The sequence below is a fragment of the Oreochromis aureus genome, linkage group 14 (genome assembly GCF_013358895.1).
Source record: "Oreochromis aureus strain Israel breed Guangdong linkage group 14, ZZ_aureus, whole genome shotgun sequence".
Classification (NCBI taxonomy): domain Eukaryota; kingdom Metazoa; phylum Chordata; class Actinopteri; order Cichliformes; family Cichlidae; genus Oreochromis; species Oreochromis aureus.
In genome coordinates, this window is record NC_052955.1 from 7095141 (window position 1) to 7110602 (window position 15462).

At 43.6% G+C, this 15462-nt stretch overlaps 1 protein-coding gene across 2 annotated transcripts in view; it reads left to right on the forward strand.

Moving 5' to 3' along the window:
- Positions 1-2333: 2333 nt before the first annotated feature.
- cdon (cell adhesion associated, oncogene regulated) overlaps positions 2334-15462 on the forward strand; it is a 32999-nt gene continuing 19870 nt past the window's right edge. Inside the window, exon 1 of one of the 2 annotated variants that reach the window (XM_031751245.2) lies at positions 2334-2844. The gene's annotated coding sequence lies outside the window, so the exon portion shown is untranslated. The remainder of the gene's footprint in view (positions 2845-15462) is intronic. The other variant, XM_031751246.2, reaches the window with a different exon arrangement.

Consider the following 15462-nt stretch of genomic DNA (forward strand, 5'->3'; position numbering starts at 1 on the left):
GCTTTGGTTCCCAGCGTGGCCTCTCCTCCTTGGTTGCCCCACCCGCCCCCACCGAGGCCCTCCATGGCCCTTTGTGTGTGGACCGTGCTCCCTGTGGACTAGCCGCTCTCTGGCCTTTCACATGCGACTGTGTCCAATCACCCCGTTTCCCCCCCTCAACATCAGGAGTCTCTGTCTCCATCTCCAACCAGTGGCTGACCCTGAGAGAGAGAAGCTGTCATTAGTGAGATGAATACCTGCCTGAAGGAAAATTAATCATTTGTGGAAAAAAAAAGATGAGGTAAAAAAAAAAAGAAAAGCGGGTAGCTCTAGCTAATAACATAGACTTCATAAAGGGTTTATAAGGTTCAACAGATTATGGTTATTATTGGTTAATAAATTGTGTATAACTACTTCAAATCCATTATATTATATAAGCAAATAAAGAAACAAGCTTTTGGCTGTGATAAACCCTAATGTGCTTTTGTGATCAACCCTTCCTCTGCCAATTACATTTATTTAATGTTTAAAAGTGATCCAGCTAAAAAAGGTTCTGATGGTCTGAGGAGAGGAGTAGCAGTCTGTAGTCATCAGGATCTGGCTACGTTTAAGCCACTTTCATACATGTACTGCACCCCTGAAATCTTCTAGACATTGCCTGAAGGAGCTGCACATGAGATCACTTGGGCCAGATATTAAACAGACTTTCCAGCTCCTGGTAAAAAAACAACAACAATGCAATATCTGATTGAATATGCATGTGAACGGAGCAGATAATTGTGCTGAGACTTTACAGCGAGCACATGTGTGCTGATGTGCATCATATCCTACATCCTGAATGCTCTATGTGGACACCTTGCCTATCTAGAAGCAGTATTTCCAATAAGTGAGAATGCATCAGACACAGATGATGTCTTGTTGTATGCTACATGTGTGAAAGGGCAGATTTAGACAATTTCTGGAGAAATTCGTCATGATTTTAAAGGTAATTTGTGAAAATGACTTATGCTGGGCAAAAATGATTCCTTAACCAAAATAAGGACCTTGTAATGCCAAAATAAGCAATTTAAAGTCTGTTGGAATTTAAAAAAAAAAAAATAAAGGTCAGAACTGTCGAACTCTTCTGAGCGAAAACAGAGGTGTGGCCTCTGTCCTTCATCAGACATCTTCACCACCTCCACCATGTTGTTTTCCCTCGCTCGCTGTGTCAGAGATTTGCTGGTTTGTTGGCTTTGGCCATGGCCATCTAAAGCCCTGACTGGGTTGACCCAGCCTTGGGTGGACTGGCTCACACCTTCCATTAGAGTCAGCTGTCAGATGGTGAGCTGCACCTGCTGTCTAAAGCAGGGTGGGCCCGCCGCCGCTGCCTCCACCGCCCAGCCAACGCTGGAACACATAATTACTACCTCAAAGATGATTATGCTGTTTACTCATGCCCATACGCACAGCAGATGACTGTTTCACACTCACAGTTCGCTCTCCCCTGCCTCGCTGTGAAGGCGTCTCACCTAGTGATGAGGAAATTGTAGCAGCCAACCAACATTCAGACCATCCAACCAACAGGCCTGATGCCAAAGAATGACCCACAGCTATTAGCTGTTCAAACACCCTCCCTCCCTAATAACTTTGACTCAAGTCAATAGTTCCAGTGAGAGCTGGTTTAGTCTAGAGAGAAATCTGATGAAAGTAAAGACAAACGCTTTTATACGTTTGAGTCCCTGAGACTGAAACACAAGATTAAGACAGAGAGACAGACAGAGATTAAATGAGCATTAAGCAGAAGCATGTTAAATATGTGTGGTTATAGCTTTACACTGTAGCCCTTCTTATTTTACTCTGACATACCAAACAAATACTTCTTACCTATAAATGTGTCTCCTCATCATCTAACACAGACGCAGACTCCTCTGTGTGCATAAATCAAACTGAATATTGGTGTTTCTGGAATTGTAAGTAGCATTACATGTGTAGTAGGTTTTCTTGTGGTAATTACCAAGCTGCAGGAGATCAGAGTTTATTGTGCACTATTGAATCCTATCCCTGCTTTTCACTTTATTAAAAAAGGGCCAACTTTTAGCCAACTTAGACCAGGCCAGTTTTTCAAAATATCTGTGCAGTCTTTTAGTAATTTTCGAAATTCATAAATGAAATAAACTGATTGTTTACAGTAAAAAGGTGATATCAGTGCGCATCATTAAGGTGGTATTAAATAGTGGGAGAACGGTGTGGTAACGTCCTGATAACGCTGTCCACGCGTGTGCGCAGACGAGGAAGGAGGAAGTTATTTTCTCGTTAGACTGTAAAACTTGTTAATGCACAGTCTATACAGGGTAACACCCCCCAACCCCTTTGCTATTTCTCTCCCTCCCCTTTTCCAGGAGTCGTATTGAGCGTCGGGGCTGGGACATTCCTGGTTTCACGACCAGCTTCTCCGCTGCCATGATTTGCGGAGCAATTCGACACTGACTTCAAAGATGCGTGTGTGGAAGAGGCAGCGGTAGAGACGGAGACCGAGCACTGCAGAAAGTTACAATAAGACAGACAGACAGACAGAGAGAGAGAGCACCAAGTCGGGACTTCTACTGAGAGAAACGGACTCCAGAGAACACTCTCCACCACCGCCGTAACGCGAGTTTCGACCAGGGGGACTTGGCGCACCTTGGCCCCGACGCCTGTGCTGCTTTTACGGGTTTGAAAACTCTCTCTCCCCTCTTCCACTTCTCCGGCTGCTTTCATGTTCCTCAAGCCGTCTCGCACTTTGAGCCCGTTTCTAATGGAGGGCCCGGTACGGATTTGCCAACAGAAGAATGCGTTTTGCTGCTAATTCACCGGACGTCTCGCAGCTTTTGCCCTCCTGCAACAGAGGTAAGAAGGCACGGAGGGGAGGCAGAGAGGGGAGTCCCGGGCTGGCTGCCTGACCGGCTGGCTGGCTGGGAGAGGAGCTGGGGTAGGATTCAGTGCGGAAAGCTCGAGTTTTCAGGGAAAAACAAAAGACATGTTAGGGTAAAAGAGGCAGAGAGCTCCACGGTGCCGATTTGATCCATGTTGTCTTGTTTTCTTAACTTTGAATTTTGGCGGAGAGACCAGCGGCACGGAGTGGCACTGTGGCGAGCGGAGTGTGTGTACGTTTCCATGAATTAAGGGCCCGCACTATAAACCAAGTCTGCTATGACTTTAAATAATTAGGTCTTATGCATAAGATTTGTTTATTGCCTATAATTGTACTGGCAGTACTGAGTATTGAACAAAGTCTGCATTGCTTTGCGTGAAGTAGAAGAATATGATGTTATGGTCCTAAAAGGGCTTGAACAATTCTCTTTTAAATTCTAATGCTGAAGTCAATTCACAAGACTCCTTTAAGCAATTCTTTTGCCTACAGTCATGGTTTGTATTTTGCTTGAACACGCACAGAAGCACTCAGATTAACATTGCTATTCAGCAGTTCTCTTTTATCCTTTATGTATCCCCTGATTTGAAGCAAAAGAAAATCCAAAATATTTGTTTGGTAAACAGTTCTGGCAGCTCCTTGAAGGCAGCTACGCTCGAGTTAACATCCCACAGTTGAAAACAGATGGCCTGCAGGCTCCATTTCTTCTTTGAAAGATGAAAGAACATTTTTAGAAAAAAGGCAAACATGTCACTCCCTTGACACATTGGATTCACCTTGGTAAAAGCTGAAAATGGACTGTCCAGAAGTTATACTTTTATTATAGAGAAGATCCACAGAAAATCTGCTGGAACTGCCACATTTACCACTGTGCAGAAAAGCTTGGACTAATATTTGAAGTAGTGTGTTTTTTTTCCTCCAAAAACAGAGAGCCTTTATTGTTTCAGATGAATCCCCAGAGGGTGTCATAAACGTTGGTTTGGTAAATCCATGTTAGCATTGCTCAGACACTTGGCAAGTGCACAAATCACTTCGCAAAGCATGCAAAAGTGACTTTACCTGCCTGGCAGACAGAAGGTGTCATTATTTACTCAACCAGGGGCATGCTTTTGACAAAGAGTAAAAACATTAGACACAAAGAGAAATCTTTGAGTATACTGAAGAAAAAATATGCAGGTGTGCAAACATATGGTCATGAAACAGCCTTCACGTTGCTCAATTCTCCTCGGTTTCATGTTCCTTCTCACTCTTCTAATCTTACAAATAAAAAAAACAAAACAAAGAAGTAGAAATAAAGACGGCACTGCTTTGAGCTCAAGACTAGTTGTACAAGTGTGGGCATGAACTAATTTTATTCAGGCTATGCACTTCAGGAACTTAAAGATTTATGTTTTCACAGTCCTATGCTGATGTTTGATTGAACTTTAAGATTAACCCAGTTTTCTAAATCATTGCATTTATAAAACGTCCAGCTAAATGTGCATATGAAAATGTAATATGCACCATAAATATTGTAAGTCATAATATGAGATTAAGATTGTTCCTCTGGGTGGAAACATGGAAAGCGGCAGAGTAAAAGTGACGGTAACGTGGTGGCTGCTGATGCCAGATTCATCAACTTCCTCTGTCTGCTGTTCACCCTTATCATCAGAGCTTCACAGCGACTATTGTTACATAGGGGTGACTCTCAGAAAGCTGAACACTTAAAAGTTATCAAGAACAAAGTCTTGAATCCCTCTCGAATGCATGACATCCAGTCAGTGGGACACACATGGCTGCACTCAGATAAAACACTTTCAAGTTCAAACAGTTGCTCACGCATTGTTACGTCGGTGGGGGACAAGAAGACACTTCCGATGGCTTTCAAATCCTTTCAGTGCTTCCCAATATTGGGTGAGCTTTTGACAAGGGCAGAGCGAGATTTGCTCTTTGTGTTCAGGGCGTTCATTTTGAAGGAGAAATCCTTCCTCACGTTTGAGTCTGTTCCAAGAGTTTTTCTTTTTTTAAAAAACAAAAAACTAAGGTGTAACTTTTTCTGCAGCCGCTTTCCCTCATTGTAACCTAATTGACTCTATGATCCTTGCATTGCTTTCCACTCAGTCAGTCCTCTTTGACTGACTACTCCTTTATTCAGACAGCTCGAATGCCAAACGTCTTGTTTATATCTTTGTTTTATGGCAGCAGAAATATGTGTTTACAATCTTTATTGCTCTGTTATTTTTTTTAAATATCGTCTATATGAGGCTCTCCTTTGTGTCCAAACTATATTGCTGTATGGTATAGTACAAGTTCCTGATTTTAAACTTTCCAGAACAACTTTAATGTATTTAGTACTAGTGACCGTGTTTATCTATAGTAGCTTTGTATTGGGAATGTGACTGAATTGGAGGACAGAGCCTCAGACCCTTTTTTGTGTGTGTGTTTGTGTGTGTGTGTGTGTTTGTTTTCACTGCATGTATTTAGGGAAATTAATAAACCATTAGTGGCTCGGCGCTTATCAGACAGACCTGAACAAAGCACAACGATGCCATTAAGCGAGTTGGAATAATGTTTGAGCCATTAGGGTGCTCGTTAATGATAAACACATGTTGCTGTAGGAGAACTATGTTAAGTGGGCAATTTGGACATAAGCACGTGTAATGATACCAGCTCCGGCACTTATAATGGCTCTCTTGATTTTTCTGATGCAGTACTATATTCTCACAACCACTTATACACCAGCAATGACAAATGATCGCTGAATGTGGTTTTGTTAATGATTAAACCAAAAAGTAAAGTCATATATACAGTGAAATCTTGCAATTCCTGAGATTAAAAAGATTTATTTAATACTCATATGATTAATTTATAAGTTGACTGACAATTAAAGTCATTAAAGAAAATTTAAAAAATAAGTTAAGATCCTAAGATGTTTTTTTTCTCTTCCTTCAGGCTCTGGGAAAGTCCAGTGGCCCTTCTCATCATTTTCTCACGATTTTTAAAAGTAATTCTGCTGTTAAAACTAATTGTAAATAAGCAGTTTAGAGTTAGTTTAGTTTGTAGATGAAGGTTTGTCTGAGGTGAGTGTGGAGGAAGAGGGAGACTGGAGTATATTTTGGCCATCTCCCACATTCTCCCCTTTTCTAAGCCGTACAGATTTGAGGCCTGTCAGTAAACCTCAGTTCTGGCTCTAAAGTGAATGGAAGTGAGTTTAAAACCTAAATCACAATGTGGCTTGCTTGTTTATTTGGTTTCGCGCTCTGATCTGTCGTATTATGGCACCATTGGATTCAACCTTTGGCTGAGAAGAATGTTATGAGAGTCATAAAACAGGAGAAAATTTTGTTTTTGGAGCGGTCACGTTAGTTTTCATCTCCTTCACAATATTTTGACTGCTGGAATTAAGACTTATTCATTTTCTAAATCTCTGATTACTAATCCATTTCAGCTTCTTAGTAATAATAATGTAGAATTTATGAAACTGTTTTATGGTTGACGTTAAACCGTACAAGTAACTATTCCCAAACCAAAACCTGGCTTGTTTTAAACTCTTGACATATAGCCCTCCTTTTACTCTCATTGCTCAGGGATTGAGTCATACTGCAGCATTTTTACCATTTTCTATTGCTGCCCTTTACTCTGAGAGCTTCAGCTCCCATTCGTCAAGGGTAGAGTCAGACCTCAGGCCCCATTAGATGGACAGAGGGGAGTTGTGGGCAGCATGCCAAAGAGCCCCCATGTTCAAGGAGCCAGGGGGGTGCTGATTGACAACACCCAGCAGCCATGGGCAGGGGGTCGCTGGGAAAGATGGGCAGGTCAGAGTAAGAGTTTGAGCTCTTGTGACTGCTGGGTTGGTGAGAGCGCCCTGCAGCTGCAGTGCTAACAAAAAAGGCTTTACTTTCCAACTTCAGGTTCCCTCTGTTAATATATTCTGTGGGCTGGCTGTGAGCGGAACTGGCAAGTTGGAATTGAGGTAGCCATATTGGCAAAATCGGTAGCTGTAAGGTGTCGCTTGTGTTTATATGAAGCAGACATAAGTAGCGCTTCTTATCTCCTATGAGCTCACGCTGTCATTATTTTAACTACACTACACACATTTCTCTCTTTGGGACCCCCACCTCCTCCACCCCTCCCTATTTCTTCTATTCCCCCGACTCTGACAGATGATCCAAACACAGCAGCACAGACTCGCCGTACTACGCAAACTTGTTTCTCCTGTAGGTTACAGATGAGCTGCCTGCTTCCTCTGGTACAACTCTTCCGAAATGTCAAAGGTGAGCTGACTGTAACTCAATGTATACGCCAGCTCTCAACAGATCACCCTATTGAGTTTCTAAAAATTCAGAACCTTGAAGGACCTGAAACTGGATAACGACTTTCAGGAGATTTGAGAAATAAAATGAGAAACATCAGGGCATAATTGTTAAGACAAACAAACAGTTTTTGGAGCAGCAGAAACAGATGTTCCAGCCAGCCACTGAAATGCAGCGGAATGAGGCTGCACGGGCTGGAGATAGGCAGGGTGAAGAGGTCTGCTTGTTCTCTGAAAAATGTTTGCATACTGTTAATGTAATGGAAATACAGGCCTTAGCTAAATATATATGTGTCCATGCTTTCAATATGATAAGGGAATGTAAGCCAATACCACACACGTAGCGCTTTAAAGCACAAACGCAGCGTCCAGGCGGCCGCGTAGATTCTGAAAATGCCCCAAGGACAGGTTGTGCGACACAGTAGGATGCACTTTTTACCATAGGAAAATATAGTTGGGTTAACTCTTATCCATAGCTTGGGGGTGTGGGGTTATATGGAAAGAACAAAAGATGAAAATGGACTAGAATACTTTAATGATCTTGAGCCATGGTTTGAAGTACGTTGCTTTCTCTAGATGCCTTTTATTTATGGGCTCATAATCATCTGAGGGAGTGCCTCTTGGCTTGTGCAGCTACAGTACATGTGTCTTTAGTATGATGCAGAGCACCACATGCATGACAGAGAACAAAATGTTTCCTGGGAAGGCCTGACGTGGCATTGCGCGTGCAGATACCCGATGAAAGCCATCGTCCTGTGTTGTTAATCAGCCCCAGAGAAGATTTCAGAGAGTGAACTTATGAACTGGACTCTTGCTGCACAGTATTTCAGAGTATGTTTTTTTCCCTTTTCTTTCTGCATCCTCAGCGTCTTCCTGTTTGCAAGATTAATTTCTTTTCCCCTTCCTGTTACCGACCCCACTAAATACGCCTGCATTAGTCCGCCACCTCGTCGCAGGCTCCAAGAGTTAGCCTTTTCTGCTTGAAACTGCAGAGCGACCGCAGCTTTCTATTTCAAATGTTGAACCAATAAGTCACATCTGACATGGGTTTTCTGCAAACCAGAATGTGTGTGCTGCTGAAAAGCCAGCACAAGGATCAGCAAGACTATATTAAGGCAAAACTAGCGGCTGGCACTCCCCTTCAGCTGACAAACAGGCTTCTTGTTTGAAGGGCTGTTTTCTTCCCAGATCAGAGTGTGAGGCAGTGTGGGTACTGCTGCTGCCTGCCTCCGGGCTTGTGGTTGTGGGTGCCATTTTGGGCCTTCCCTACTCTGAGATGTGAGCCTTTAGGGAACATTGGAACCCCCTATTTATAAAAGATATTCAAAGTGAGTGGAGGAATGTAAGTCAGAGGGATAAAACATAGGGTTGGTCCAGCCTTTTACATTGTTCTGAGAATATTTTAAGATAGGAGCAGACATTCTGCATCCTGCGGAGTATAGTTCTTCCTTGAGATGGATAGATAAAACTCTGTTTTGACTGACTTTAACAAAGTAAAGTAAATCACTGTCACCGTTTCGCGACTCTTTCACACAGTAGCAAACACACACGAACCCAGACAAGAAAAAGCAGAGTTGCCATGAGCCACAGTTTTTCTATTTCTGCTGTGTCTTGGTGTTGTCATTGAGGTTGTGTTTCTGTTGGCACCGCTGCAGCACTACATCATCTCCCAAAAGCTTTTCTCACCTCCAGTGCTGCAGCAGTAAGCAGCGGGGACCCTAAACATTTCGGAGAGCTTTTTACAGTTTGACCAGGAGCCAGAAGTGGAAACTCGGATGATGTGAGTGTTGATGTATCGCCACCGAGTTTGTTTTGCGATCATTTGATGGCTGTGCAGCAAAAGAGGAGCGTTACAAGGAGAGACGGATAAACATTTAGACAAACTAAATAAAGCATTTACACACTCTGTTTGGGACTGTATATTTATCTTTGGGTCTTCGAGCTTGTACGTGTAAGGGGGGTGGGGTTGGTTTGTTTGGGTTTTTGCAAGAGATTTGTGGAATCTGTGAAGAAGACTAATTATATTTTAACCTTTTTGCATGTCTTTGTTTTTGTTGTGCCGGCGGCTGGGGAGTTTTTAGCAGATGAGGCTTTCCTCACCCGCAGAGCCCCCTGTCCACACACACACACACACCTCTCCAGCATGAATATATTGCCATTACTCTGTTATACTTACAAAGTGCATTTATCATTATGAAAAAATGAAAATGTCTGTGTGTACTTTCTTTCTCACGCCTCTCGAGTGACAAATGAAGAAGAGCTGCTGAGGCAGCCCAGTTCAGTTTTATTTCTGGCCGGTTTTAAATCCTGACTTTGTGAAACTGAGTTTCTTGTTAGTATCTATTTGGACACCTTGTCATTTTGTTTTTGTTGCACATGTTTGAAATTACATTATTTAATGTATGTTTCAGTCTGAAAGTGCTTTTGGTTGGCAGCCAGGGACCTATCAGGAGGAGACTGAACAGAAATTGTTTGTCTGCGTCTTCGCCGCTTGTTGCTGTAGAGACACAGGCAGTGATGGAATCCAGGAGAGCTGGGGAGGGACGGGAGACTGCGCTTAGTGGAGAAAGGGTGGGGGCAGCTGGATCGCTGTATGCCCATGGTTTATAGCCCACACAACAGCATTTAAAACACAGATAGCATCTTGACTCCTACAGAAGAGCTGGACATTTTCAAGTCATTTGGCAAACTTGATCATTTTTCTCCTCCCCTACATCAGCATGTTTTCCCATCATCTCTCTAATCAGGACTGATAGTGGGGAATGTAAATCTGTGGCCTCCTGCCCCCGGTGCCACGGCTGCACAAGCTCCCAGCTCCCCTCTCACTTGCCATGATGAATCAACGTCTTGGCACATGCTGGAGATCAGTGTTATAACACACCCTGCGGGCAAGAAGGCCTTCTTCTGCATTCCTTCTTTCCATCAGAATTACCTTTTCGTCTGAGCAGACGTTCCCCCGTGGGCTGAAAGGCCTGTGAAATCAGTTGGAAGGGCCCAGAGAGCTTAGACAATGGGGTAGGGTTGTTAGTTACATGCGCTTTGCAAAAGGTCTCGAGGTGGCCTTGTATGGTGGCAATACCCAGGGATCTGTTTCCAATGTCCGAGGCGGCTATTGAGTTTCGCCCCTGTGGTTAATCCTGCTGTTCAGGACCTTGGGAAACAACCATACCTCCCTACTTTCCTGTCCCTCCCCCGCACAGATTCCCAGGAAAAACAAGACATTGCAGAACAATCGCCAATTAAGATGGGTCTTACATACTGTACCATTCAGTCTCTATCCCTTCTGTCTCAATCTTTTTACCCCCTCCCTCTTTCTCTCCACTCTCAGCTCTCTGCTTGTTTCCTTGGCCAACAAGCCCGAGGGTAGAATTAGCGCTGTCTCCCAGGTCCCGGCCCTGGCACTTTGGGAGGGTCGGACTTTGGTGAACGGAGGCGTTGTTGGGAGGAGGTGGGGGAACGGGGTGTGTGTCCTTGGTAAACAGGGCTTTGTGGGATGTGACTGTCTGATCCCCAGGGGCCTCTCCTTTCATTGCTCTTCTGTCCCGTACAACAGCACTGTAGTAAGGACCTTGGCGTCAAGACGCTCTGGGACCTGCCTGGCCTCGTCATCGCCCTGCACCTCCCGGACTGATGGTTGTCTGTCAGCTGCACACAGGCATGAGAGAAACAAGTGTCTCAAAAGTAGCCTGTCCTTGAAGATGTCTGCTGTAGAAAACTCTGTTTAAATCTTTTATTGAGACACCTTCATTAACTTTCTCAGGCTCAGACAAGTGCAGTCGATTTGTCTCATGGATAGACTAAAACCCCTGAGTGTTATTTTCTCCTTCCTTCTCATTGTAAAACAAAAAGGACCCTCCCTTTCTTTCCCTAATTCCCTCAGTTCATTCCAAATCATGTCTGTCTTTTTCTCCCTTACTTTAGCTCACCCCCTTCTGTCTAAGACAGTCCCACTTTTAATAAAATCTCAGTCTTTAATCAGACAGAGTTAGGCCATACCAGAGGCCCAGTGTTTCCACTCATTAGTTTTCTCGGTGGCCCCAGGCTGCCTCCGTGTACTCACCCAGACCAATATAAGAAGCCCATAATGGTCCCTTAGAGTCTGTTCTATGAGTCGGGCCTTCCAAAGTTTCTGGGCTGAGCTGAATGTAGCTCGGCTGAATCATCAGTCAGTTTTGGATGTCTTTATCTGTACGCCTCTATCTGTGAGCCAAATAAAGAAGGAGGAGAAAGAAGTTTGGGCTTGGCCACTTTTCACCTCCTATTGAATGTTTCACCTCTTTAAATCCTACACATCTCCTTTTACTTCTCTTCCAGACAGCCTCTTTTTATTTTTCTCTTATAGCTTTTTCACCCCATTGCCTCTCATCCCCATTGCCATCTCTCATCATGTCAGTTGTGTGTTTATGTGTGTGTGTGTGTGTGTGTGTGTGTGTGTGTGTGTGTTTTTCTCTGTCTTTTTCTGTGTGTCTGTCATGCTCTCTCTTTGTGGAACTGAGGAATGTGTGTGCTGCAGATCCTCTGTCAGTGAGATGTGGGTCGAGTGCAGACAGGTTTGGGGTATAGCATGTGAATCAGCTTCGGCACACAGGTCAGATTAGACCATCATACCAGAAAAGACTTGCCCCTTCTCTTACACCCCATTGATCTTTTACCCTTGACATCTTTATCTCTAAGCTTCAATCGGTTCTGGTCACCTGTAACAGTTTGCTCTTTCTTAAACTAAACCTTTTGATTTAATGAATTTGTGCTCTTCTACTTTTCATTGTTAGTCATTTATGATAAAAACGTAATATAAAATTAGTGCATTAATGTTGGAGGGCTGCATCATGGTGTCTGTGTTTGTCTGTGAAGCAGAGAGGCCAGGCTCCTGTCTCAGTCAGCAGCACCAGTTGTGACCTGTTCTTCCTCTGCCCTCCAGGTCTTTGATGCTTCGCTGCATTGCTTTTGTCCCTGTTTACCCAATATGACAGGGATATGGGCCAGTCCCACATGGGGGCAGATGGGGCTTTAAGTAGTTCCTGCAGAGAGGGGGCCAAAAAAGAGGTGCAGGTGCTAATCGCCCTAGAACTCAAATCCCTTTCTCTTCCCTGAGGGCAGCCTGTCAGTGTGTTTATTTTCTCCTGTGTCATCACCAGGGATCCTGCTTGTCCTGTGAGGGGGTAGATGGTTTTATTCCTCTGTTTGAATGTCTCCCTTGATAGAAAAATAAAGGTGGTGCCTCTCAGTCATATATCTGTACTGTGGAGTTGTCCGGAAGGGAGTATGACAGATGAAGTAAAAAACACAACACAGAAAACAGAGTTACAAAGTCTCAGGAGATTGCTGTTTTTCTTGCAGTTGCACCGTTAAGCCAAGTGTCAGTCAAAGATTTGCCAAACATACATGGGTCAACCCCCCACACCCAAAAAATAGGAACTTTTCCACTTGAACTCGCTGACACATCCACCTCATTTTTTATTTTAATAAACTGTCTCTTTTTCGGTGTATCATCTTTCAACGGTGCACAGTTGTTTTTTATGCAGGATGTCACTTCGATTTATAGCTGCTCAATTCTGCCTTGAGAAGGGCCATGCATCCACACCGTGAGTGCAAAAACAGACAGTATCATAAGATCAGATTTTCGCGAAGGAGAGAAAGAAAACGGGAGTACCTTTTCCTTTTAGGTGGTAAAATGTGGAGGAGTGAGATCAACACTCCACCATTAACACTGGAAAAGAAGAAAGGGTCTCAGGCTGATCCGGCTCCAGTTGACAGGGACTTCCCCTTTGTAAAAGGACCCCTCCAACTTTTGTCTGGGCGTCTGGAAATAGGAAATTGGACTTGCCTTTCCATGCAGCCAGTGTTGCCAGCATCAGGACTAGTCTCTGATGAAAGATAAGAGATATCCTCACAGTGTCTGTCTCCACTGAGGAGGCTTCATGGTGGCGGATGTCAGGGGAAAGCCAAAAAGATAAGAAACAGGAATGATGCCCTTGTGTTTCCTCGTTGTGCCAGATCAATAGGGCAGATAGGCAGCTGTGTGTGTGTTTACACAAGGGCATCCATTCAGAACTTTAGTGCCCAACTGGCCCTCCTGATGGGAGGACTGAACAGGTTAAAATAAGAGAGCGAAGGAAAGGTAGCCAGAGGGAAAAAAGCTCCGGTTTCTCACCATACTGTGCCAGTGTGCCCATGCTTGGTTGTGCATTGTTTTAGCACTGTTGTTATTATTGTAATTATATATCATTATTCCGGCAGAGAGAGAAAGATAGTTTCCACTGATGACATGGGGGTAGTGTGCAGGGCCTGTTGCAACTTGTGGGATGGAGAAACGCCAGCCTGCAAAGAAGTTTGATCTGTGTGAAGTAGCATGGACACAGTTAATATGGAGCCTAAAATACAAAGAATACACCGTATGCATCATGGCATGTTTCTAAATCCTTATCTGAAACTCAGCACTTGTAAACTAGCCTATAGGCTAGAGGGTTCATAAAGAATTCATTTTTAAATATTAATTTTTAAGCACTTTATTCTTGTTTTGCTTTAAATATTTAGTCGTGTGTGTGTCTGTGTGTGTAATTGAAACGGAGACAGCTGGAGGTAACCTCTGGGGGCTGTCCCAGAGCCACCAGACACCCGCTGGTTCATCCTCTCACTCTTTCGCTACTCCTGCATAACCTTTGACCTCTGGGTGAGCAGGGGCGTGAGCCTAGAGCTGGAAGAGTTTATTATTTCCTGCCTCTTCTATCCTACTCCTCTCAGGATGCCCTCTGAGAGAGAATGAGAGAGAGCAAGATGAAGAGAGTGGGTATGAATACATCAAGTGAAGGGGGCAAAAGCTCCAGCATTCAGAATGACCTTAAAAAATGCACAGTGTTAACTAATTAGCAATGCATATGCATAGTGTTGGCACAATAAATCATTTGACTTGCCATTTGTGGCTTTTATAAGAATTTATGAACCTTTCACCACCATAAAGCTAAAAAGCATCTTCTGATTATATCGAGCCCCACTTTAGATTGCATATAAAATATAGACAGAGGTGCAGGAGTGTCACCTATTGGTCTTAAATGCTGCATTTTGAAGCTTCAAAATGACCACTTTGCCTGCTGGGTTGTATAATACAACTTGACAATGTCACAAACTTGATGGAGAGGTCCAGTTCAGTGGGTCGACTTAGTGGAAGTTTGGCCTGCCTGCTACATTTCCTTGTGTTGTTCTGTCCATTAAAGTAGTCACTCTCTTGATGTCTGTAAATGAACAAATTATATATAAAAAAGCAAAACATTCACACCCCGTTGTGTAGTTGTCTCGAAAGGCCACACTATCCATGACAGTAACCACATTCAGAGACTGCTGTTTCGACTGAACCCTTCATAGAAAGTGTTTTTACCCCAGTTAAACATACGTATACATATATACTATACACCAAATACAGAAGATGAAAATGCAAAGAAAGTCTGAGGAGGGTGTAAAATGAGAGTGGGATGGACTCCATTGACCCTTGAATTCCAGCGCTCCTGGGTCAGACCACACCTATCTTCAGACTTGACCTTCACTTTCATCCCAACTACACTGCTCTTCATTGCAATAACTTACAGAGTTGCTATTGGGTGTTTAACATGACAAGGTAAAATTGTATTAGTTAATCTTCTTACAAAGAAAGCTGCATTGGTTTTAGGTTGGTACAATAGGCCTTTCTCAGTGTAGGAGAAAGTGTAAGCTTGACACATTAATTACAGTTTGCACATTACTAATTGTGCTCCTAATACACACAGCATTACTGTAATTACATGTAAGCACTTCACATCCCTGTGTTTATTTTTTGGCAAAGTAATTAGCAGATTAATTGATGACAGAAATAAATATTCATTCTAGCCCCACGCCAACAGGTCTTTTTCAAGCCCTACTGCACCCTCGAGAGGAGGCTAACCAAATTGACCTGCTTGATTGTCGAGCGGACGAAACAATGTTTTAGTTAGAGAATGAGGGTTAGAAACCTGTTAAGCCTCGCCGCTCCCACCCAGGCATCATGCTTTTAATTTGACCAACCCTTCAGCCTTGGTTGGCCCTTCCGCTAATGTCTGCGAGCCACGAAGCACCAGTGTGAATATCACAGCTGGACAACCATTGTCCCCGCCGGCCTCAGGCTCAAACCCTGGTTAGCAACCAGGAACCTGGGATCAAAGCTTGCCCGGATTACTCTTAGAAAAAGGAGGAGGCGCTGCATTTGGAGGGGGGTCTGGTTGAAAAGGATAGAGGAATGCTCCTAATTACGTCCCCTCCGCTTCTTTTCTGTCTCTCTCTTTGGCTCTTCTCTTGTCTT